Here is a 12500-nt window from a genome sequence, read left to right as displayed (position 1 = left end):
ATAAAAGAGCATACATTTAAGCACATAAGTAATGTTACTCATTTGAATATTCTTACGAAATTAATTCTGCATAGATCATTGCAAGATCAAGCCCTTTGTGACTATTGCTCATATTCCTTTTCACACACTAGAGATTTGATGCATCTATTCTATGAAATGTTCTCATCATTCAAATCATTTAGACTTGCCAGAGTTATAAAGGCTATAAAAGTAGCAGGGCTATAATTTTCAAAAGTAGTCTCTGTGAGTTAAATACCAAGATTTTCTTAAAATTTGGGTGGCTAACTTTAGGTTCTTTTGATAATAGAAAAGGTACAAGAGGCAGCCCTGATTGGAAAGTAAATGCTAAAAAAATGCGAGTAAAAATAGCGTCTCCCACCGAAAAACAGTGATAGAAAAAAACTTCACATTTCATTAGGAAAACTTTTAAAACTGAAAACTTTTCCATCCACTACAAGTTCCAAGACTGCTTCAAGCTCTGACTGTCATCTGATGTAAATCAGTGAAAAACAAATGTAATCACATCTGCTATGCTGCTTTACACCTGCTGGTAGTCAGATCTTTAGCATTCACGCAAAATTCAACAAATAGGAAGTTGATGGAGTCAATCATATGTGAAAATCAGAGCTGCAGAAAGATGCAGTAGGAGCAGCAGGAGTTTAAACAGTATAGATATTGCAAAGACAGTTTACGCTCTCCCATTACTATTGACACTCAGGTGCCTAAACCTGTCAGCATTCTACTGGTGTCTGCGTTATGTATAAAAACTCCTGCCTTCCTCAAACCTCAGGAAATAAGCAGAAATTCACCAACAGAGCTCCTGTAGCAAACTCCTGGATTTCCTTTTAGGCTTGCCTAATGTTGATCTTAACATCTGACAGACATCATAAAACTCATGTGGTTGCTGCTTCCTGTTTCATTATTTCATATGTATAGAGACAATATATTTTAATAAATTGATACTAGTTAGCTAGCTTTTTGTTTGCATTAGGTTCAATAGATAGACGCTATTGTGAGTCTACCATGTACGAAATGGTATGTATATGTGGAATTATTTCTAAATCATTTTCTCATGAATAATTTTCTAATTATTTGTAAATAATCTTATTTAGAGGGCCAACTTTTCAAAGGCAACATACAACAGTCTCCAAATCTGTGATCATAATGAGGCAAGCAGAAATATCTGTAGTGACAAAAAACCTGAATTTTTATTTCATACCTTGAGCTGCTGCGCATGCAAACAGATCATTTTAAAATAAAAGTGGTCTTTGAAGCTGAAACCAAACTATGTTACTTTCCCTTTTAGGGGAAAAGTCTCAAAGAAGGGGTTCTTCCCCAAGTTAGAAAAGAAATTTCAAAGGCAATCTCCATATATATCCAGTAAAATGGAAGACAAAATTAATTTCCAACCTAGACTCTTCCTTTGAGACAGGAATGTTCTGCCTCTAATGCCACCAGATTTACCACAAATATATTATATTCTACTTACATCAGACTTTTTTAATCATTACTTATTCATTCCTAATTATGAATGTTTTTTCTATTAGGAGCATGATAGGACTGGTATAATACTGTATGTGCCAATACTTTTATACCTTTTCCTAAGAGCTTAGCTTCTTGCAGACAGGTGTCTGTTTCTGCCTCCTAGGTAGCAATAGTTCCTTTTCAAAATGCCATGACAGCATCTGCACTATCCTGTATTCATCTCCAATTTAGTGATGCACTTCAGCCATGCCAAATAATGTTTCTTCAAGGTTTTATTGACCCATAATTGTTCTATTCTTTGCCCCGCAGTTGGTGACCTCCAACAGTATGTCCTATGAATGCCAAGAATGCTTCTTCAACATTTAATGTCAAGTATATCAATCTTCTTCTCAGCAGCATTCATCAAATTCCAAGTGCAACAAAGTAGAGAAAACAGCACTGCTGTTCAGTTTCATCTGACAATCTGGTTGCTTGCAATCTACAGTTACAGAAAAGCTCAGAAAAGTAATTGCAAGATCAGCTTTTACAGGAAATATTTCACAACTACAAAGAGCATACTGGAATATATACTCATGAGACAGATGAAAACAAGTCAACAGCTATATGCAGAGCAATGTAGTCTCTAAGCATCTCTGTGTGGGAAGCCTCTCTGACAGCTGACTAAAACTGTTTAGGCAATCATCCAATGGATGTTAAATGGAGATGTTACCTAGTAATGACATGAGTGTGATTTTTCACAGGACCAAAGGCTGTCATAGCAGGGGGACATCATGCTCCTAACATACTAGGGTGACTGTGCTCAGACATGGGAATAAGTGATCTGTGGCCTGCCTGGGAATAAGTGGTGTGGCTATCTTCAGTATCCAGCATACAATGATGAAGCTAAGAAGTTCTTGGAGCCATGTTGGGTAAACTGAGACAGAAAGCAGTGTGTTTGTTTAAAAAAGTTTATCAGCACACAGCTTTGCACTAAGCTCTACTTCAAACCAAAGAGTAGAGGGCCCATTATTTCATCTACAGTAAGCTCCTGGCAGAGCCAGGAATATAACCCAAACAGTCTAACATTCAAGAACAAGATAAAACTTAGCATTGTGGAAATAAGTTTAACCAGGCCTCTTACTTGATTAAGAGGAGAGACAAAGAGAGATAAAGAGAAGAGAAAAAGATGCTGATGCTATGTGTTTCAAAATGTTCTAAGATAAGAAAAAACCTTCATGCCTTGTTTTGTCTTGATATATTAAGCTTTGTGTGCAGATTTTAACTTCCTCCTCTCCTTCGAACTAGAAGCTGATAACTGTTCCCAAAACATAGTGTTTTCTTTCCTGAATAAGTAAACTGCTTACATGTGACAAACAAATGACCAACATCTTTCTGTTTCTCTCAAGGTTGCTTTGTCTGAACCCTGCATCTTTTCTCACTTTCTAAAGTATAAATACACTTGTAAATTTGTAGAGGTCAGAGTTCCTTTGAGAACTTTCCCTGTGATCACTTGTATAGCTTTAAATAAACCTAGATGGCTCTGCCAATTCTAATACAACCACAACGCAGTTTGATTTCTTCCACAGCATTAAGGGCATCTGTCCCTTTATTCAACTTGCAGGGTCACTCATTACTACATGTTGTAACAGAAGCATGTATTCAAATTGTTTAAAAGAATTCAAGGTGTTAAACTGTGGTTACCTGGAAAATGTTAGGCATTTATATTAAACATTATAAGCATTATATTAAATACTATATTAAACTTTAATATTTCTTTGGAGATCATCAAACAGCTATCAGAGAACAGAAAAAAAGTTTTTCCCCCATCAGTAAGTGGAAAATATGTTCAGCTATAGGAACTCATTTTCCAATATCAGAATAAACCAACCCACTTTATTCAGTTTTGGATTGTGTCATACCTTATCTTCATAAGGTCTCCATTTAACTTATCATAAGAGTATCACCCTTATAGTGACACTAATTTTATAGAAAGTTATTCCTTTCCTTACTACCCACATATTCTGTGATTAATCAGTTGTGGCACAATATTGTAACATGATGAGTTTTCAATATAAAATGTCTACACCGAAGCTAGGAATGGGCTATTTTGAAAAATGCAAAAATAAAAGACTTAAGCAATAAGACCAGCTAGGACTTGTAGGATCCTATATGCTATGCTGTAAGCAAAGCATGAAGGAGAGTCAAGGAAAGACTTCATTATTTAAGTAAGACACACAATATAGAATATGTCATTGTTTGTGACAGCAACTTGAGGGGTCCTCAACTGATTAGAAAACAGATTTTTTTTTTATTTTCTCTGTGTATGCATCTCCTGTAAAAGCCTATAAACAGCTTGCAATTAATGCCTAACTAGCTGTAAATGTTTCAGCTTCTCCAAAACAGTTTTCTTTATTTTTTCCTGGCTGAATCTATTCAACAATTCAGCTCAGATTTTTTAATAATTTCAGTTGCCATTAAGCTGCATTATTGGTAAATAGTCCTCAGAACATTTTGACGCAGCTTTAGCATACATTAGCAATGTGGAAATGAATGAATACTGAGGGATAGTTCATCATTTTCAAATTGTTAATGTCCACACTTTAATGGAAGATTCTGTATGCTGACTCCCTGGAATCTCAATTTTGTAACCCTGTAGAATCCACTCAACCATTCATCTGTGTGAGGTGGGTCAGCGATTAAACTGGATTAGGGGCCAGCAACATTTTCTGGCACTGGAATGACCCAGCTTGGGTCTAAGTTGGGTTGGCACTAATGCAGGCACTTCTGTTGCTTCTCATTGCCATCCCCCCACCCCGAAAGCTTCCACTACCTGGCTGTGAAGCAGCATGGGCAGAGCCCCCGCCACCAAATGCTGTCAAATCCATGGCTCCATGTATGCCAAGCCCTGGACTAGATCATCACATAGCTGTACACACTGCTTGCATTTCTTTGATTTGTAGTGCTGTCCACTCTTCACTATTGGTAAAACACTCGGTTAACCTTGTTGTAATCAAAAACGCTTTCCCCCTCAGTGTCACCTACCCCAAAACGCATGACCTACACCAACTAAAAATATCCCACTTTCCTACTGCTTGTTCCTATACATCAACAAAATGCATAGTCCTGCACAAACCACATTCCAGACAAGAGACCCAAAACAGGCAGCATGTACTGGGAGACCCAGACAAACTGACAACTGGAATGCTTTTCTTTTTTCTGTAATTAACATTATCAAGTTAATGTTTTTTTAATGATTTTTTTTGGTTTTGGTACTCATTTGTGATAAACTTAAAGAAGCCTCACTTGCAAAACATAGGTGCTTAGCGCTTTCTAAAAATAAGACCTCTCTAGGATTTTTCAAGATAGGTACCCAAAGTTTTGGCCACCATCACTTAACACCTTGGACTAAGCTACTCAGTAAGGACTTGAGCATTTAAAATATATTGTTATGCCCACAGGTTCTTTAAAAAAAATTACATACCACTTTTGTGCCTATTTCTACAGTCATTTTAATGTGACAGTCCAATTTTCCATTTCAGTCTGAGGTACAAGAGATTCTGAGCATCAAAGTAGAGCAGTTCTCCTATTCTTTATTCATTTTAAACTAGGCTTTCTCTGTTGTCACTCAGAGATAAGCTCTCTGTTTTTATTGAGAAAGCTTAATCAAATGGATTACAAATCCCCTGGCTGAGATCATTTAATCAAGAATCACAGATTGTACAGTACAGCTATTAGTAATTTTGTTTTTTTTAAGTAGAGACAAGTATCCTATAATGAAGGGAATTTTTGGTTTTTCTCTACTAAGAGTATAGTTGGCTTAATTCTGCTCTCAGACATCGATTTTAGTGAAGCTCTTCCTGATTTTCAGAGGCAATGCAAAACAAAAGAGTATGGTTCAGTGTACAAATGGTGGAAATCAGAGCTAAATATTACTCTCAGCATCCCTACTGTAGCTACACTGCATAATGGTAAAAAGTGGCAATATACAGTGCAATCACTGCAGTGCAATTTACAATACTATTTTGTGGCAATGATTGAGGAGTAAACCACATGTTTTACTGTAAATCATTGCCACAAAATAGTATTGTCTGGGACAAGCACTATCCTACCATGGAGTAGTTACATGCACCAAAATGCACATGTAGACAGTGAGACCAGGGCTGCCTGGGGCACAAGGGTGCTACAGTGTGGGGGCTGCCTGCTGCCTAGCCCTGCATTGCAGTACCCTCATGCCCCAGCCAGTCCCTCTGCAGCATGGTGAACCAGGGTGGAGCAGCCCTGAGCTGGCAGGCTGGTCCCCTACCACCCTGCCAGCCAAGGATGCTCTGTCCTGGCTCAAGGTGCTGCAGTCCCAGGAGTACGTGTAAACGCTGTGCTCAGGAGCAATAAACTCTGGTGCAAACTGTGCCAGAGTTTATTGCAACTTGCTAGTTGCATGTGTAGATGCACCCTATAGCTACAGCAACAACTAACACCATAATATAGACAGTCCTTTACACAACACATGCCAGCATTTATGCTCCTTCAAAACAAAACTCCCCACATGCTTTGCCATCTTTTTAAGAACCTAATCTTTCAAACCCCTGAATGTGAGAGTAGCTATTCTGGTTGGTGTCTCTAAGGTAGATTCATATGAAAGAGTTTGCAGAAGATGACACTTACACTGCAAGTACATTGGGCAAAGACCATGTCATTCTTTGCCTCTACTAAAGCACTGAACATGCAGTTAGAACTTCAGTATCAATAAAAATATTAGCCCATACTTTACATGGCCACCATCACTTATTGCCACCAAATAGCAGCTGGTGTAATGTGAATGTAACATGTGTAACAGTAGGAGGAACCAGGGGGCAATATGCAGAGCTGTGCTGACTTAATTTGGACTTCAACTCCCAGAAACCTCCGGGGGCTGAGGGTAAGGGAAAAAAAAAGAAGAAGCTTGAGGCTGGGGCAAGGGGAGGAGAGAGCAGTGTGCGTGTGGAAGTCAGAAGTACAGGAGTACGCAGTGGAACTGGAAATCCCACTGGCTCATTCAGCCAGGACTCCGGACTGAAGCAGCTGGACTCAGACTTGGGGGCAACTGCAGGCTGCTGTTTGAGTGCTATACGGGTCTTATTCGACCTGGAGGGATGTGGGCAGTGGGGTTCCCCAGGGCTTGGTCCTCAGACCCACACTATTCAACATCTTCATCAGTGACTTGGGCGAGGGGGTAGAAAGCACCCTGTTCAAGTTTGCAGATGACACTAAGATGTGGGGTGAAGTAGGTATGCTAGTAGGAAGAAACAGGTTGCAAGCGGATCTAGACAGGTTACAGGGGTGGGACGAAGAGAACAGGATGGGGTTCAACACTGACAAGTGCAGGGTAATGCACCTGGGGAGGAGGAACCAGCAGCACACCTACAGGCTGGGGAACTCCCTTCTCATCAGTGTTGAGACAGAAAAGGATCTTGGAGTCATCATTGATGCCACAATGAACATGGGCCGACAGTGTGGGGACACAGTCAGGAAGGCCAACCATACCTTGTCATGCATCCACTGATGCACCTCAAGCAGGTCCAAAGAGGTGATCCTCCCCCTCTATGCGACACTGGTCAGGCCGCAGCTGGAGTACTGTGTCCAGTTCTGGGTGCTGCACTTCAGGAGGGATGTGGCCAATATGGAGAGGGTCCAAAGGAGGGCCACCTGCATGATCAGGGGTCAGCAGGGCAGGTCCTACGAGGAGAGGCTGAGGGACCTGAACCTGTTCAGCCTCCAAAAGAGAAGGCTGAGAGGGGATCTAGTGGCAGTCTACAAACTAGTCAAGGGGGACCAGCAGGCATTGGGAGAGTCCCTGTTCCCCTGAGCAATCCCAGAAGTTACAAGAAACAACAGACACAAGCTAGTGGAGGGTAGTTTCAGGCTAGACATTAGGAAGTGCTATTTCACTGTCAGGGCGGCTAGGACCTGGAACCAACTTCCAAAAGAAGTGGTGCTGGCTCCTACCCTGGGGGTCTTTAAAAGGAGGCTGGATGAACATCTGGCCGGGGTCATTTGACCCCAGTACTTTTTCCTGCCATGGCAGGGGATCAGGCTGGATGATCTCCCAGGTCCCTTCCGACCCTACCAACTATGAAACTATAAGGGCTTGTTTGGGGACACAAACTTTTTACACATTTTTGTAATCAGTTTCCCACCATGGTAAAAAGTAGTAGAGAGAGGATGCATCTTACTAAACTGTTATCATTTTTATCCAATCTAGTGGAGGGCTACTCCTAAAAGAATAAGGATTAAAATTTGCCAATATACGTTACACCAGTTCAGATCTCACCTGTCCTCATTCACCCTGCAGTAGCTATTGGCAAACATCAAACATGGTATGACTTCCCCTCTGTCTACCAGCAAAGCACAGTAATACTTGCCTACTGTGCAAGTAAAACCCCAGAATACCTGCCTGCCTGTAAATTATAATGACATCAGGAATACAAACACTATTTAAATTATACTGGGATATGCCTTTTTCGGTCTCTATTCTCTGCCTCCAATTATAGTATATACACTAAAGAGCAAACTAATCAGCCTCAACCAAAAGTGAAATAGTGATGGAAAGGAAATGCTATTTTTTTCTGTTTAGAATTCTCACCCACATTTCTCATTAGTGCTTTTCTCTCAGTGAAGGCTGATTTGCCTTTTCCTCTTCCTATTATGGAAGTTGAGATTGCATATGGAAGTTAAGATCTACAGGCCTGAGATTCAGTTTGTTAATAAATCCTGAGGAGCAACATACTCTCCCCCTCTTGGGAACTGGGGTGCTGGGAAGCATTCTGCTGACTTTAAAGGTTCTACCTTCAAGAATGCTACTCAAAGGAGGACTTCAATGAGGAAGGGGTGATGCTTCAGCTGAGCAGCAAGTTTTAAAAGATGACATTTTTATTGAGCTTTTAAAAGATGTTTTTAAACTCTTCTCTTACCATGAGGGAAAGGGCTATTTTAAGGGGAAGACAAGCTGAGGAAAAAATATCACCGTCTCAGGAAAAATGATGGAACCTGAAATCAAGATGCCAGGAGTGCATTTTCTCAGTAGTGCAAAAAAATAAAATAGAATCAAATTAATTGTGCATCTAGTTGATCTGTTTTTAACTCCAAAATGAAATCAAGTAGTTGGAGATGTTTTTGCCATGAAACTAGCCTTACAGCAAAGAAAAATCTAGTTATTACCAACAACATTTTTTCCAAGATCCTTTACAAAATCCAGAAAACTGGATTATCTGTTTATTTACAAATTTGCATATTTAGCTCAAGGCACAAATACTTTTTTGCATATAAAAAAATAATGCAGTTAAAGGTTGGAACCAAAATCCTTGATTTGAAAAGGTGCACCTAGTAAGAAATATGGGAATCTGTACACAATGAAACTTAGGCAGTGGGGGACATCAAGTCTCTCACACTAAGAAGTCCTAACAAAAATAGTCAAACTGCAAATAGAATCAATGGTGGCTTAACCCTGCTATCATTACATACAGGGCAGTGTATTTTGAAAACCCCACTCAAATACTTCATAAACTTCCTGTGCATTTCAAAACCATGCAAAAATTATACCTTAAAATGATGAGTGGCTTAACATGTCTGGTAAATGAAACCAGACAGAGTTAAAGACAATAAACCTTTCCCTCTCCTTCTAAAAACATTATAATATAATAACTGTATAAAAAGTTTAAAATGTAGACACTTAAATGAAATTTTACCTTGCAAGATTCATATGCCATTGAGACAAGATGGAAGCTCAGAGCCAAGCCCTCCAAATCTGTTGCTCTCTCACTACGAAAGAAGAGGGAGATCAAATTAGATTTCTCATAGCATTTTATCGAAACTCGAGGGGTTTTTCCCCCCAGCATGGCTACAAATCATACTTGGCATCTGCACAAGGAAGAAACAAAAAGTGAAGGGAATTCTTAGACCTGTGCACATTCCCTTAAGGGATGTTAGAGGCTAGTGTGCAATCAAAACATTATGTGTACATGTTTGTCTGTCCCTCCTGGCATTCGTCTACTGAATACTGTAGTTCTTCAGAAATATATTTATGGTTTAATAAATGAGCAAAAGAAAAAAATTGAAAAGCAAATATATTTAATTTCAGATGGATAAGATGAAAACAGTAAATCAGTTGTAATATGTTTTCCAACTATCATGGTGTTTTGTACGTAACCACTTCATCTGCCTATCTCAAAGTGTTTTTCAAAGGTAATAAAAAATTTCTCACCTGCCATTTCAGAAATGAGATACAGGAAACCCTTGCTATTCACAGGTCTGGCATTTGCAGTTTCAAATATTCACAAATGCTGAACTCGCATCTTAAATACACTTACAGGAGCAACTTGGGAGCTCTACACTTGCCACCACCAGGCTCCTGCCACCACCACTGGGCTCCCGCCATCGCCAATGCAGCTGTGGCCCCTTCCCTCCCCCAAGCTGCCAGGGGTACTGCGTTCACGAATGTCAATGATGTTCATGAATGCAGTGCCTTATTCATGAGCTTCGCCATTCGTGGGGATCTCCAGAATGTATCCCCCGTGAATGGCGAGGGTCGCTTGTAAATAAAAAGGGGATATTATGAAGCCCGAAATCCCTTTCCCTCTACATCAGCAGTTCCCAAACTGTGGGTCATGACCCCAAATGAGGTCACAACGTAGATGGGGTCATGGGGGTGGGTGCTGTGGGTTGGGAATGAGGGGCCATACTGAGGAAATTGGGCCATAAATATGGTCATGCTAAAGAAAACTTTGGGAAGCACTGCTCTACACCATAATTTCAAGTGAGCTTTAATGGGACAATGATCAGATGCAAAGGTAATTTGCCCAAGATCAAAAGAGAACTGATGGCAAAGAGGGAAAGAGACACACACAATTTTTTAGTAACATTGAACTGGATGATTTTTTATGTCCATAAAAACCTTAGCGAATGTGAAACAACTGTAGGTTATACAACAATCCAAGTCCTTTTATGTTAACTTCTAAAAGCTATTATTAATGTTCATCTGCCTGTAATAGCTATTTCTATCTTGGTGCATACAAACTATGAAGTAAATGTCACATTCTCTTTAACTCTACAGCCTTGATCATCATATATCCTCTATGCCTTTCAGGGCCCTGGCAGACATTACATTGATGGCACGATTAAAGGCAGGCAGATGGCCCCAATTCCCAGCTGTCTGCACTGCCAGCAGCTGGGGCAGGGAGGTCTGCCATCTCCAGCTGCTGTGTGTATACCAGGTAGTGCAAACAGTTGAAGATGAGGAACCCTGTTGGAAGGCTGAAAGCTCTGCAGTGATCCCAGCAGCTGATAGGCTCCTATGCAGAACTGTACTCCTCTGCTATCAGCTTGTTGACACATCAGCAGCCTATCAGCTGACTGGTCCCTGCTGCTGTGTTGCCCATGGCATCCTTTGAACATCTGGGTGGGCAGGGAGCATGTATAGCATGGAAGGACGTACAATGTTTGGGAATTGGGATTAAATTTATCATACCCAGATCATACAACTAAATTAATATAAAAGTACCATGGAAAATCCAAATACTTTTGGCCCAAATAGCCAAAAGCTGCTTAACATAAAAGGCTCTTTGCCTTTTGCAGAAGCAAAATATTTCATACTGTTGACATTTCTTTGAAAATCAAACCAAAGAAACCACTGATTACAGAGAGAGAAAAATGTTGTTTCATATGCATTAAAAGCAAATGTGAAATCAAAGCAACATTATTATACATATTATATGAAATATTAGTATACTTATCATCTACTTATTATATACAACATGAAAATTTAGAAATAGTTAGAAGTTCTACTATCAGTCTTAATTCTCACCCTGTGTTTTCATTTTGTTGATTTATGGTAGGGTATCTATAAGACCAGAGATTACAAACATATCAGGTATCCCAACAAGTTAATTTGTTACTTTGAAACGCATACAAAGTCAACTAGGTTCTTTACCTACCAGTGCAATGGTGGCTTTGAGAAGTTTTTTTGTGGGGCTGTATATAGAGAAATAAGGAAATAGGTGTGGTTTGAGGACTTTGGGGATAAATGCATGCAGCTTTATAGAATGATATTTGCCAGTATTTCCGGTAGTAACCAAAACCAAAGTATATAGAATAACCAGTTGGAGCTAATAGCAAAAGCGCCACTTCTTAATCTCTTTACTCCATGTACAGTTTGTATAGTTCTCAATGAAAATATGAGGGTGGTGATTTAGATAATGAATCAGAATAACATAGCTTTCAGATTGTGTTGCAAATAACATACATTCAAGCACTACTGAACATATTAATAATGCAACGGAAGTGTGAAATTGTTTCCCACTCCAACATTCGGAAAATAGTTATTGTTGTGAAATACAGAAGTTGGATGAGGGAGGGGAAACACTGAGACTTCAGCAGCAGCTACTGGAGCAATGGAAAGAATGACACATCAAATGGGAACATGGGGGCCACATGGGAGCTTGATGCAGGCCCTGGGCTGCCAGTTGGACAGGCCTGTAATACACCACAGCCTCACCATGAAAAGAGTCTTAAACCTATTCTGACCCAAAAGTCATTATCTAAAGAAATGGAAATCCCCTCAGTATTGACATATCATTTATAGATACAAAAAGGCTGGAAAGAACTCTTAAGGATATCTAGGGCACAATACTCTTGTTTTGCATCAATAGTTAATAGATTAATTGTTTTCCATCAGGCTTAATAAACTAATCCTTGAGAGACTGATAAACAGCTAGGCCACATCTAGATGAGCATAGATGTTTGGTTCCCTGGGGACAAGTAGCAGCAGGGCACATTTGCATCTCAGCTACTTGTCCCCAGGGAATGCCCATGCCACGTGTGCTTTGGTGCGTGACAAGTTACACTGAGTGGGGTACGGGAGGCTGGGCCCAGCACTGAGCTGGCCCCAGCAGCCTTACCTGGGACCCTGGGGGCCTCCCAGGGCTGCAGCTTTGGCAATCCTTCTGGGTGGAGCCTGGCTGACAGCTGCTGCGTGGTTCAGCTCTGCTTTTCAGCTGTGCAAATTG

At 40.2% G+C, this 12500-nt stretch overlaps 1 protein-coding gene across 5 annotated transcripts in view; it reads right to left on the bottom strand.

Moving 5' to 3' along the window:
* The window catches only part of LINGO2 (leucine rich repeat and Ig domain containing 2), a 993495-nt gene that overhangs the window by 577216 nt on the left and 403779 nt on the right, over positions 1 to 12500 (bottom strand). For all 5 annotated transcript variants that reach the window (XM_019490748.2, XM_019490749.2, XM_019490750.2 and 2 more), the window contains one exon: positions 9186 to 9258. The gene's annotated coding sequence lies outside the window, so the exon portion shown is untranslated. The remainder of the gene's footprint in view (positions 1 to 9185; positions 9259 to 12500) is intronic.

Source organism: Alligator mississippiensis, chromosome 3, assembly GCF_030867095.1.
Source record: "Alligator mississippiensis isolate rAllMis1 chromosome 3, rAllMis1, whole genome shotgun sequence".
Taxonomy (NCBI): domain Eukaryota; kingdom Metazoa; phylum Chordata; order Crocodylia; family Alligatoridae; genus Alligator; species Alligator mississippiensis.
The sequence above is the reverse complement of the archived record's forward strand: the minus strand, read 5'-3'. Positions and strand labels throughout refer to the sequence as shown.